The following is a 14415-nucleotide window of genomic DNA, read 5'->3' on the forward strand; positions in this document are numbered from 1 at the left end:
CTGAGGTAGGATTTACTAAACTTGGATAACCAAAGAAGGGTGGAAACATGGTATACTGTGGATGTGGCGGTAGATATGGCGGATAAAAGGAAGGATAGGGCATAAAGGTGGGATATGGGTGATACCTAGGAAAATCTGATGTACCTCTCATCGGGTACTCTGCCCCCCACTGGTAGGGTGGATACTGAGGTGGAACAAATCTCGAGGCCTGAGTGCCTCCATGAGACTCACCCATATCTCCTCCTAACCTGCTCATGCTAAAGCTACCCTCTCTACTCTGCTCATCCTCCTCTATTTCTCTCATAAACCCTGACATACCACTCTGAACAACTCCCCTTCTACTCTCATCAACAGACCTTCCAGGGTCCCATGATGTACCTTCTCTGCTTAAACTATCTGACATTGCCCTTTGCAGAATAGGGAGATGAGCATCCATGCTCTCACTCTCTGGCGGAGCTCCTGTCAATCTAGCAGATCGACTAGTTCCTCTCATCCTGCCTTTCTGAAAAGCATAACATCACACAAAATATCAAATGATCCATGTGAGAACACATGAATCCTCAACACATATAGCTAACATATCAATAATGCACATGCATCTTATCATGGCATTTCACATCATCATGCAAGACAGGACTCCACATCCTATCCTAGTGGACATGATTTTACCTATTGTGCTTCCCTTCCTATAACAAACAACACCTCTTTCCGATGTGGGATTTCTCTAATCCTTGAACAAAACTGCTCAACACACCGTACTCGTGAGGCCCTATGCTCTGATACCAATCTGTAACGACCCGGAAACCGGTACCCCTCTGTAACGGCCCGAACCATCACTGGCACTAGGATCCAGATCGGCTTAAGGCCGCCGGGACCCGTAGTAAGCCGACTATACTCTCTGTGTACCTGATACATCCCATACATGATATAAAACGACTCAACAATCCTGTAAAACTCTGTAGGCTTAACTACTGCTCCTCAGATATGTCAATCTGAAAGGGCCCTCAGGGCCTATACCAGGGACTACCATCTCTGTGGTTCAAGGGATTGAAACCCTTTTAATCTATAACACATCCCATTGGTATCTCATCAAAGCCATACGTTAAGCCCAACTCACACATTTCTCATCAAGAAACGTAAAACAGGATTCATGTACAAAGGGATTAATCATACATTACACTATAGCAGTGACACTAGGGAAAGCACAAGTCTATCCAGTATATGACAGTACATATCTATACATTACAATTACTCTTTTAATTACATCATGTCCACTATTCTATTACAAACATACATTCATGCATATCCTTCCTCTTTACTCTTGCTGACTTTGACTTCTCACAGCTAATCTCAGAACCTGCAAAACTGGAGTTAAGGGAGTGGGATGAGCTACTACAGCCCAGTGAGGAGGAACAATAAAACAATTCATTAATTACATGTTCTCATGAAATGCATCACATCACAAACATATCATCTCAAGGATGAACTTGTCACCAATAGCCCTCTACTACATGTCATAATATGTCCTGCTGTGCCAAGGAGACTAGGTCATCACCTGGACTTCTCTTATTTCTCTCATATCATAACATGTCCCACTGTGCCAAGGAGACTACGTCATCACCTGGACTTCTCTTATCTAATCTGACAGCCCAGCTGTCTAACTCATAGTACCAGGAGCGACCTGGACTATCCAGGGGCGACCTGGTATGGCTATCTCATGCCATATCTCATATGCTCTCATGGTGTCTCAACTGATATCAAGGGCTATGGATCATTCAACATTCATCCACACAAATATCATCTTATGCAATGCAGCATATTCGTGGATTCTAATGCAACACAACCTAATACATAACATGACATTTTATGATGCATGGATCATGCTAGAATCGTGTCATTTCTCAAAATAACATATTCAGTTTAGTTCCACTCACCTCTGCTATTCTGGCAGATACTGTACTGACTCTGATATCTCTAACTCTGATGACCTCCTCGAACTCTCGGGTCCAATCCTACATAAATGGACTCGAATGAGGTGTCACACATACTTTGAATAACTTTTAAACAAATCCCCATAATCCCTTCTAACCTCTGAAAATAATCACATAACTCATCCAAAAGAAGGCTGGACAGAACACATTCGGCAGCAGGTTCGGCGGCCGAATGTCCTCTCCAGAGCCGAAACTCATGCATGTTCGGCGGCACCTTCGGCGGCCGAATGTGCATGACAGATCCGAAAGTCCATTCTTTCGGAGGCAACCTTAGGCAGCCGAAACTACCTCCACAAGGGGTTCGGCGACCGAATCCTCCCTTCGGCGGCCGAAGCTGGGTTCTCCAGAAGGCAGAACCTTGCTTCCTCTCATGCACAACGTCTCCAACACACTCTAACATGCATAACTCAGCATCTTCACTCACACATACTCTGGTATATGCACAAAGGGGTCCCAAACTACCTATTAACCCCAACAAAACAACTAACACAACACATAATCATGCTTTCACCATTAACACATCAAAAACTAAACTCTAAACCCTAAACATGCAACTCTACCCTTAACCTCTAAAAGCTGTTAAAAAAACATTAAAACAAACTTAAAGACTTCCCTTACCTCCTGAAATCAGAAGAGGGACAACCAAACTCAGCAACTCCTCCTCCAAAGCTTCAAACCCTCACAACTCTTCTTTTCTCTCAAAAACGTTCAAAACCTTTTGCAAATGATCAACTCTCTGCATGAGCTGCTTAAAAGCTTGCAGATGAGTCAAGGGAGACGTGGCCTAACCTCTGGTCATGAACTGGAGGTGAACACCTGGCCAAGTCACGGACTGAGGAGCATGCACAACTAACCGACCACCTCAGCTTCGGCTGCCGAAACTGCATGCAAAACCATGCAACTTTCGGGGGCCGAACATAACCTTCGGGGGCCGAACATTGGGCACTTTCGGCGGCCGAACTTAACCTTTGGGGGCCGAACATGACAGAAACTCCTTTGGCCAATTCTCCACAAAACTCAACTCGTTTTCTACCCTAAACCTGTAAAATACTTGAAAATATGTTAGAAAACCTGTCTCTTACCCTTCTAGAAACCGCTGACATCCTTGAATTCCACCGGACGGTAGAAATTCCGATGTCTGAGTCTAGCCGGGTATTACAGCTTTCGCGAGTGGTGCTCATGAGCCGATCCAAGTTTCAGCCCCAGTTTCACCCGACAGCGCGTGGGAGCGCGTGTGGCGTTCGTTTGACTTTCGGTTTCTCCCCAGATAGTTGCTCGGTCATTTCCGACATGTCTTCGATGGAACTCCAACCATCCGACATTGATTGGGAAATGTTCTTCAATGGTAGCCTATTGTTTATTGAGTTACTATTGACTGGGTTAGGTTCTATTGTCTTCCTTTAATTCGTTTGAAGGTATAGGAGTATAGGGTTTTGGTATGGTTGAAATGATTTCTGACAGTAAGACACATATTATTAAAATTATCCCAACGTTTCCAGTAACAGCTGAGATAGGTAAAACTTGTCTTATTTTCTCTTCAAATAAATGGGTCATTGATTCTGGTGTCACGAATCACATGACAGGTAATCCTCAGTTTTACCAGCTTTCGATATCATAAAGTACCTTATCCTTTTAATATAGTTGATGGATCAATCTATAATATTGAGAGTTCTGGGACTATTAAATCTACTCCTTCTATTACCCTATCATCTGTGCTAAGTTTACCTAATCTTACCAAATACCTAAATTATTGTGTTCCCTTTTTTCCTTATCCTTGTCTCATTCAGGATCTTTTGACGAAGTAGATTATTAGTAAAGGACATGTATCTGAGAGTCTCTACATTTTGGATGCATGGGTGCTTCAGTCTGTTGCCTGCTTCAGTATTATGTCTCCATTCGAATCATATTGTCGGTTGGGACATCCTTCTTTACTGGTTTTGAAAAAGCTACGTCCTTAATTTTATGAGGTATCTTCACTAGAATGTGAGTCATGTCATTTTGCAAAACATCATCGAAGCTCTTTAAGTCCTAGAGTCAGTAAACGAGATGAGTCTACTTTTGAATTAGTTCATTCAGATGTTTGCGACCCATGTCTGGTTGGATATAAGACTAGATTCATATATTTTATTACTTTTATGGATGATTACTCTAGAATTACTTGGATTTATTTTATGAAGCATTGTTCGGAAGTGTTTTCTCATTTTTCTGCCTTTTGTGCTGAAATCAAGACTCAATTTAATATTTCTGTGCAAATTTTGCGAAGTGACAATACTAAAGAATATATGTCATAATCATGCCAAGCTTATATGACTCAACATGATATTCTTCACTAATCGTCATGTGTTGATACACCTGCTCAAAATGGAGTAGCTGAAAAGAAGAATCGACATCTCTTTGAGACTGCTCGAGCTTTGTTGTTTCAAATGCAAGTTCCAAAGCAATTTTGGGTCGATGCTATCTCTACCGCATACTTTCTCATTAATCATATACCCTCCACAGTACTAAATGGTAATACTTCTTATAATGTCCTCTTTCCTAAAAAGTTATTATTTCCTCTAGAACTACGACTTTTTGATAGCACTTACTATGTTCGGGATATTAAACCTCATGTGACTAAATTTGACCCTAAAACTTTGAAGTGTATTTTTTTAGGATATTCTCGCCTTCGAAAGGAGTATCCGTGTTACTCTCCAGACCTCAACAAATATCTAGTCTCAATAGATGTAGCCTTTTCCAAGCAAATTCCTTTTTATCTTATTATACAAACCTCTACTGGTCAAGAGGAGGACGATGAGTGGCTCATCTATAGAATCATATCTAATGGTGGGAACTCTTTGAGTGTGCCTTCTGCTGTACAATTTGATGGTAACATTCCTCATAGTACTCAGTCTCCTGTTGAATCGTCAGTTGATCAAGTTTACTCTCAGAGACCAATACCTTATGATACATGTCCTGCACCAGAATTTTCTTCGCCACCGGATCCACCATCGAGTGACCTTGACCTCTCCATTAGTATTTGTAAAGGTAAACGATAGTATAAGTCTACCTATTCTGTTGCTAAGTTTTTATTTTATGTATTAGGAAACCCAGAGATTACTGCAACCCAAACATGCAGCGAAAAAAATTAAAATCTCTGTTTTCCTTACCGGGATCCGTGTGCTTCGTTTATTTCGAAAGGAATGATAAGAGACTAACTTGTTAGACTCGACGAGAAGATACAATTCTGGACTCAAGGTGCTGCTTTTTCAATAAACACCCTCTATGGTATCCATATGAACGTCTTTTATCCTTCTAGAGTACTAGCTCTCTCAAGATGGATAAAACTATGTGCTCCTCCAATCTGCAGCTCAAAACGATTTTTCCAAAAACATTAACTTCCACATTCGCAGTAAGAGTTTTATACGTTTTAAGTCGTTTTGTTTTCCCACAATTCTTTTCATAAAAGAGTTGTATTTATCACCCACTATCACAATCTCGCAGATACTCAAATATCTTATGTGATAGAGTCATGTTCATAACCAACTATCACAATCTCGCAGATACTCAAATATCTTATTGATAGAGTCGTGTTCATAATCAACTATCACAATTTTGCAGATACTCAAATATCTTATGTGATAGAGTTGTGTTCATAACCAACTATCACAATCTCGCAGATACTCAAATATCTATGTGATAGAGTCATTTATCTGTAACAGTTACAGATAGACTGTAAATTCTTTTAAATATTATTATCTTATAATAATAAATAATTAATATTAATAATAATAACAACTTTATTATTATTAACAATCTCGCAGATACTCAAATATCTTATGTGATAGAGTCGTGTTCATAATCAACTATCACAATCTCGCAGATACTCAAATATCTTATGTGATAGAGTTGTGTTCATAACCAACTATCACAATCTCGCAGATACTCAAATATCTTTGTGATAGAGTCATTTATCTGTAACAGTTACAGATAGACTGCAGATTCTTTTAAATATTATTATCTTATAATAATAAATAATTAATATTAATAATAATAACATCTTTATTATTATTAATTATACTAATGGGCTTTTAGCCCATTAATATGACATAGCACATCAATAACGTTCTTTTGTGTGTGACCCAATAGGCTCATATTAATTGGCAATAGGCCCAGTCCCACAAAACCCATAAATCATAAGCGGCCTCTAGCAAGACATTATGACTACCTAACTAATATGAGGATCGATAGTTCGATAAAACCTAATAAATAGAACATGTATCTCTTCGTCACACGATATCTAGTTTGAACATAAGTCATAGTAAATGTCAAACTTATAATGTTCAAACTTATGATTTCTCGATCTCTAAGTAGACTGATAAAATCGAATGATATTGATTACACTATCAATTCATTTGAGCACGACCATGCATTTCTCAGTCTCACTTATCGAGGAGCCCAGAAGATATATCTCTCAAAGAGAGGGGCAAATTCTATCAATATCCTCTACATAATTTCTATCATGCTCAATCATAACCTTTATGATTGTCCGATTAAAGACAATGTTTGGTTATGTCAAAACATAACAGTTCTTATGTTGAAAACTATAATAATCTCAAGTCAAAGAATTAAGATATAACTACTTTGAGATTCACTTATGACAATAACCTATGTAGTGATCTCAATGTGGGTCCATCCAATACTTTGTTCTCTAACAAGTATCTATGGTTATTGAATTATATCAACATATACATAATCATCTCATGATTATCAATCAATAATCATACTAGTTATATTTTATTATTATCAATATAATAATAAGTAACCAGGGATGGTAATTATTATTATATAACATGCAAATAAATAATAATGATAATAAAAACCTCTTTTATTAATAACCAAAATGACACACAAAAAAGTCCAAGATAATGGTTTAGGGAAAATATACTAACATTATGATCACCTGTATCTTTCTTCTATCTCCTTAATTGTCTGTCTAAATGTCATTTCTTTACTTAAGACAGTTAAAGAGGCCCTGGCCCATTCTAGATGGTGTGATGCAATGTTTGAAGAGATCAAGGCTCTAGATGAAAATTATACTTGTGAACTAATTGATTTACTCTCTGGCAAGAAGGTTGTGGGCTATAAATGGGTTTTTGTCATCAAAGTCAATCCAGATGGTTCCGTGGTGAGACTTAAGGTCCGTCTTGTCGCTAAAGGTTATGTATAAATCTATGGCATTGACTATTCTGACACTTTTTCTCCTGTACAAAAATGACCTTGATTCGCTTGTTCATCTCCCTAGTTGCTTTTCAGCATTGGTCTTTACACCATTTAGATATGAAGAATGCATTTTTATATGGTGACCTTCAAGAAGAAGTTTATATGGAGCAACCACCAAAGTTTATTACTTAAGGGGAGTATGGAAAAGTTTGCCATTTAAAGAAATCTTTGTATGATTTGAAGCAGAGTCCCTGTGCATGGTTTTACAAGTTCAGTGAAATTGTTCAAAATTTTGGATTGAAAAAAGCAAGTGTGACCTTCAGTCTTCTATAGAAATTCAGATACTGGTATTATTCTCCTTGTTGTGTATGTTAATAACATTGTTATTACAGGGAATGATAGTACAAGGATCTCTTTTCTCAAAAACTACGTGCATGCGAGTTCATACCAAAAACTTAAGTCAGCTTAAATATTTCTTGGGAGCCGAAGTCTTGAGGAGTAAAAAGGGAATTCCTTGACTTGCAGAAACTGGGAAGATGGGAGCTAAATCCTGTAGCACACCAATGATTCCTAATATATGTCTCACAAAGGATGACGGAGACTCTTACGATGATCCAGAGAGGTACAGGAGGTTGGTTGAAAAACTGAACTACCTTATGGTGATGACTCAGCCGGATATTGCTTTTGTAGTAAGCGTTGTAAGTCAGTTCATGTTTGCACCTACGGTGAAATATTGGGCCGCTTTAAAACAAATTCTATGTTATCTAAAAGGGACCCTGATACGGATCTAATAGGGCAAATTTCTAACAATGGTGTGGAGCAAACTTATGTAATTCAAATGGATCTAAAAGGAGTTCAAAATCATATTCATATGATCCATATATATTTGGGGCGTGTTCAACTCATATGGACAGATTTGGTACAACACTTGCAATCATAGGCTTAGGGAGCCTAATCAAACCTATGGGCTAAAACTACATAAAGAGAAGCCTAAAGTGAAGATCAAGTAAGGCTTTTGTGAATATTCAGCTTTGTTATGATGGGCTTGCTATATTTTTTATTATTTAACACTTGTTTTATTTTAGCTTTGTTTGGGCTTGTATTCTGGCCATACTTTATCTTTTAAGTTTTAGAGTGTTGGGCCATGTTTTGGGCTTATGTTTTAATACTTATGTGTTATGTTAGTGTGTGATTGGGCTTGGGCCTTATGTGTTTAAGTCAGGTCCAAGAAGAGTGTCTTAGGGTTTTATTTGTTTTCTCCTTACTATATAAGGATAAGAAATAATTGTAAGAGGCAGCTTTTAAATCAAAATTTCAGAATTCTTTTCATGCCTTTGGCATGTATTGCTTTGAGTGAGAGTGAGAATTTGCTTTCATCAATTGCACCAGGAATCTTGGCTAACTTATCAACTATTCGTTGTGGCGTTTGTCAGATTCTTATCTAAATTCTTCGATCATTGGTGTTTCAACTTCTCTAAGTTTGGGGTGCCATAGGAGGTGAGTTTATCAAATCTTTGGATTCCATATCTACTTGTGCGTGTGGGTTTGAGGCTTGTGCCATAGGGTTCCGCGTCAGTCCCCGGACTCGGTATACTCTATGGTGATTATAGGCATACTGTACTTGAGTGTTTTTCTAATACTAATTGGGTGGGATTCAAAAGTGATAGAAGGTCGACTACAGGCTACTATGTATTTATTGAAGGAAACATAGTGTCTTGAAAAAATAAGAAGCAAAATGTGGTATCTAGATCTAGTGCCGAGTCAGAATACAGGGTCATAGCTTAATCCACTTGTGAGATTCTATGGATAAATCATTTGCTGAAAGAAGTTGGTATGAATATTGCGTCACCTGCGAAACTTTAGTGTTATAATAAGGCTGCTCTTCATATTACTTCCAATCTAGTATACCACAAACGAACTAAATATATTGAAATTGATTGTCATTTCATCCATGAGAAGATTCAAGAAAATTTAATCTCCACTAGTTATGTGAAACAGGAGAGTAATTGGGTGATCTGCTCACTAAAACTTAGGGCTGTAAATGAACCAAGCTATTCGTGACCTACTCGAGACTCGGCTCGATAAAAGCTCGACCGAGTTCGGCTCGATAAAAGCTCGACCGAGTTCGGCTCATTTTTTAAATGAGATGAGGTTGAGCTCAATTTTGAGGCTCGTCACCTAAACGAGCCGAGCTTGAGCTCAATAGTATTCGATTCGTTAAGACTCGCGAGCTGGCTCATTTTTAGGCTCGCGAGCTGGCTCTTTTTTAGACTCGCGAGCTGGCTCGTTGAGAAGGCTCACAAGCTGGCTCGTTGAGCAGGCTCGCGAGCAGACTTGTTAAATAGACTCGTGAGTAATATTGTTTAAATAAACTGGTGAACTAATTCGTTAAGTAAATTCATGAACAAGTTCATACATTATTAAAAAAATAAAAATAACTATAAGGTTATAAAATCTAAACTATTATAAATACTTGAAAATTACAAATAACTAAGATTAATTATTATAATTAGTATTCTTTAAAATTAAATTATAAAAATATTTTGTATATAACTATTATAATATTTCAATATAACTAAGATTAATTATTATAATTAATATTCTTTAAAATTAAATTATAAAAATCTTTTGTATATAAATATTATAATAAGATTCCATAAAATTAATGTATAATCACAAATAACTAATATTAATTATTATAATAAGTATTCCTTAAAATTATAGTATTACATTATAAATTGAGTTATGAAAATTATATACTTTTTAAAATTAAAGTATAATTATAAAAAAAATTTATATATAATTAAGCATATAATATAAAAATGATAATAATTATCAAAGTATATTAATAATAATTAATTAATTAGATAATGTATATTAATCAAGCATTATTAGTTAAAAGTTTTAACTAAGTATTATTGGTTAAAGTATCAAAGCATTATTGGTTAAACATAATAGTTATCTACAAGAGTTTTAAGTTTTTAGCATTTTGTTTTTAAATTTCGTCTTAACCAAATATTATTGGTTAAAAGTTTTAACTTAAAAGAATCTAATCAGTCTTATATCAATATTATAAATAATTGAAAATTATATTTTTAAAAATTATAAATAATAATAAATACTCTTTAATATTATTATTCAAGTAGTATTACCTGATAAATTGAATTGTAAAACTAGATACTTTTTAAAATTAAAATATAATTATAAAAATTTTTTTAAACTAGATACTACTATAAATATTTAATTAATCATTATTAATATATTTATATCATTATTACTAAAAATTTATAATTTTAATTAAAATAATGTAATTTTAAATGAAATACTCTAATTATATAAAAAAATATTTTTATAACCCATTAATTAAATTATATAATTAATTAATTATAAATAAATACATTTTCATTAAAATTGAATTAAAACTACGTAGTTTTAATCAAAATTACGTAGTTTTGTGTAATTAATAATAACCTAACTAATCATATAACCTAATAATAATATTAGTTTTAATCAAAACTAATATTATTATTTAATCAATTCAAACCTCTATTGCTGCCGCATGCCAGCACCATCCCATCACTCACCTTCTGCCGCATACCAGCATTTCACCATTCTTCATCGCCTTCTAAGATCCATCACATCTCTGGAGGACATCGTTGAATCCATAGCTCCACCACCAATCGTGCATTTCGACGATGGTTCGCCATCGTTGTGAGCCACGCCCCGCCATTCCGCCGATCGGGTCTAATGTAAATATAATTTATTATCTTTATTGTTATAATTTGTATTTGATTTTTTTAATTTATGACCATTACTATTAGTATTTGACTTTTTAATTTCTTACAAATTTAATATAACATATTAATTGCAATAGAATAAAAACTTTTAATAAATAATCTCCATACTTTTATCTTGTTAGGATAGGAGCTCCTATAACAATAAAATAAGCAGTGCATATATGAAGTTATTCTCAAGACCCTTTTTTTTTTACAAAAAAATAATAAATCCATTAGAAAAATATTTTCTTAATGCCCTATAGGAAGAGAGAGATTGAAATACTCTATAGTAACTTTTCCTAAAATTGGAAATTTTGGGTAGGGTTTGTTTCTTTTTTTTTTTTGTCGTGTTGATTATCCTGAATAAGGCTCACAGGCATGTGTATTTTTTATATTATATATATTAAAGTATTTTGTTTTCAAGGTTCCTACTGTCCTTCTATTAACTTGTTTGTATACCATTGGATAAAATTATTTCTATTAATTTGAATCATCTATATTTATTGTATGTTCATTAATTATGAATACATGATTGATATGATATATTATTGTAAAATGGACTTGTGTATTTAATAAAATTAACATGTAGTTTTTTTTTTAACAGAATGTCAAACGCAAATTCGAATGAATTAAGTACTCCTATTGTTCAAGTGCCTTCTGTTATTTTTCTTTCTACTCAAGATTCATCTACAAGTCCAGTCATGGATGATGCCACTACAAATGTTGATGAATCAAATCAAAATAAAGAAAAAGATGATGAGGAAAATCCATTTTGTCCGAAGAAAAGGAAGTGGATTTCGAAAGTGTGGACTGAGTTTAAGGAAATTTGACTTTTTAATGGAACAGTGAAGGCAAAATGTATTCATTGCAAGCACCAACTTGGAGTGTGCAAAACTGGTGCCACAACACACTTGCTTAGATATTTAAATAGTTGCCTAAGAAGGAAAGTGAATTTGAAAGGGCAACAACAACTCAACATCACAACAATCATAGCTGAGACAGAAAGTGTGACTTTTGTGCAAAATTTTAAATATGACCATGCAAAAGTAAGAGAAGTCATTGCTCATATGATTCTTGTTCATGTGTTGTCATTCAGCTTTGTAGAGTATGAGGTCTTCAATTTGTTAATGAGAACTGCAACTCCATATTATCATAAGGTTAGTCGTGCAACTGCACGGAAAGATTGTTTTTCTGTGTATGAAATTGAGAAGAAGAAAGTGAAAGCATTACTGAAGGACACTGACAAGGTTAGTGTGACCACAGATTTATGGAAGTCTGGGCAGCACATTTCATACATGGTTGTTACTGCCCATTTTGTGGACTCTGAATGGAAGTTACAAAAACGTACTTTAATTTTTGTGATGTCCCACCACCTCATACAGATGTTGTTATATGTGATGTGCTACAAAAATACTTAGTTGAATGGGGCATCGAAGATAAGGTATGTACTATTAGTGTTGATAATGCTAGTTATAATGATATTGCTGTTAGGATGTTGAAGGATAATCTTACTTACAAGAATAGTCTTACACTTCATGGTAAATTATTTCATGTGAGATGTGCGCATATTTTGAATTTATCGGTACAAGGTGGAATGCAACTTATTTCATGCTATCAGCTGCTTTGGAGTTTAAAGATGTCTTCCCTCGATATCAGCAAAGATATTCAAGTTATACATATTTGCCTAGTGAGGATGATTGGCAAAAGGTTCAGGAATTGTGCTCTTTTCTTGAAGAATTTAATGAAGTTACCAATGTCATTTCAGGTATTGAATATCCAACTTTAAATTTATTTCTTCTTGAACTTCATTCAATAAAAAAATTATTAGAAGAAGCATATGAAAATGGGAATATTTATATAAAAGCCATGGTTGGTAAGATGAAATGTAAATTTGATAAGTATTGGGGTGATTGTAATTTGTTGATTTCTCTAGCAGCTATATTAGATCCAAGGAATAAGATGAAATTGATTGAATGGAGTTTTTCATAAATATATTCTGAGTTTGATTCTGATGAGCATATTACAACTGTGATGGAGACATTGCGCATGCTTTATAATGAGTATGTAGATACTCATAAAATAAAAAGTATTGGATCAAAAATTAGTAGTTGTGAAACTCAAAAAGAAGGATCTAGTTGTACTATAAGTGGAAAAGGGAAAATCAGAGAAAGATCACAATTTTATAACAATATTAGGAATGTTGATTGTGTGATTGAGTAAGCAAAGTCTGAATTAGATGTATATTTGTCAAGATGATTCTAACTTTGATGCCTTAGAATGGTGAAAGATGAACAACATGAAATTTAGGATATTATCAAAGATGGCTCGTGACATACTATCAATTCTTATAACAACTGTTGCTTCAGAATCTGCTTTTAGTGCTGGAGGTAGAATTATTGATCCACATAGAGCATCATTGGGAGCAGAAACTGTTCAAGTTTTAACTTGTGGAGTTGATTGGTTGCGAGCCTTTTATAGCATCAAGAGAAAAAAGAAGGTAAGTTCAATAACACATTATTAATTTTATTTCCAAATAATAATATGTAATTAACCTTTTTTATTCTTTTATTATCATTAAAGGATAAAGAGGATATTCAAGAGGTCATACTACCATAGTGGTTTGATCCTTAACATTCAACTTTGTTGTTATAATTATTTTTCATGTACAAATTAATTTATTTTTTTAATTTTTTAATTTATAGTACTAATTAGATAATGACACATTTATTTATGTTGCTAATAGAGTTATTTTTTTGTATTATTTTGAAGGTTATATGGACGTTGAAGTTGAAATTCAAGTTAACTAGTTGAACAAGCATGAAGATGATTAAATTATATTAGCTTGTTTTAACTGTTGGAAGTTGGAATCAATTTTATTCGTTTGATATTAAACTTTGTGTAATTTTATTATGTTGTTGAATTTGTATTTATTTGTGTTATTTTAGTTATGAATTGTGTTATGTAATTTTTTTTTATGTGCACTCTTTTTTTTATATATTATTTATATTAATGATGATTAAAAACTGATTAAAGTGTAACTATTAATTCGAGCTCGAGTCTGAATTCGAGCTCGAGCCTGAACTCGAGCTCAAATCGAACTTTTTAATTTCGAGTTCGGTCTCGAGTTTTTATAACAAGTTTCTTAATCGAGCTTTTCGAGTTCGAGCTCGAGTTTTATTAACGAGTTTCTTAATCGAACTTTTTGAGCTCGAGCTCGAATTAGGCTCGTTATTAAACTGAATAAGCCTTTCACGAGTCGAGCTCGAATCGAGCTCGATTATAATATTTAATTCTCGAACTGAGCTCGAATCAAATATTAGAGCTCGAGTTGAGCTCGAGCTTCCAAACTTTTTTAATAAATGAGCCTGAGCTTTAAAAAACTCGGCTCGGCTCGGTTCGATTACACCCTATTAAAACTTTAAATGAGTTTCGAATAGAATATATTTCTA

This window comes from Manihot esculenta, chromosome 1, assembly GCF_001659605.2.
Source record: "Manihot esculenta cultivar AM560-2 chromosome 1, M.esculenta_v8, whole genome shotgun sequence".
Classification (NCBI taxonomy): Eukaryota; Viridiplantae; Streptophyta; class Magnoliopsida; order Malpighiales; family Euphorbiaceae; genus Manihot; species Manihot esculenta.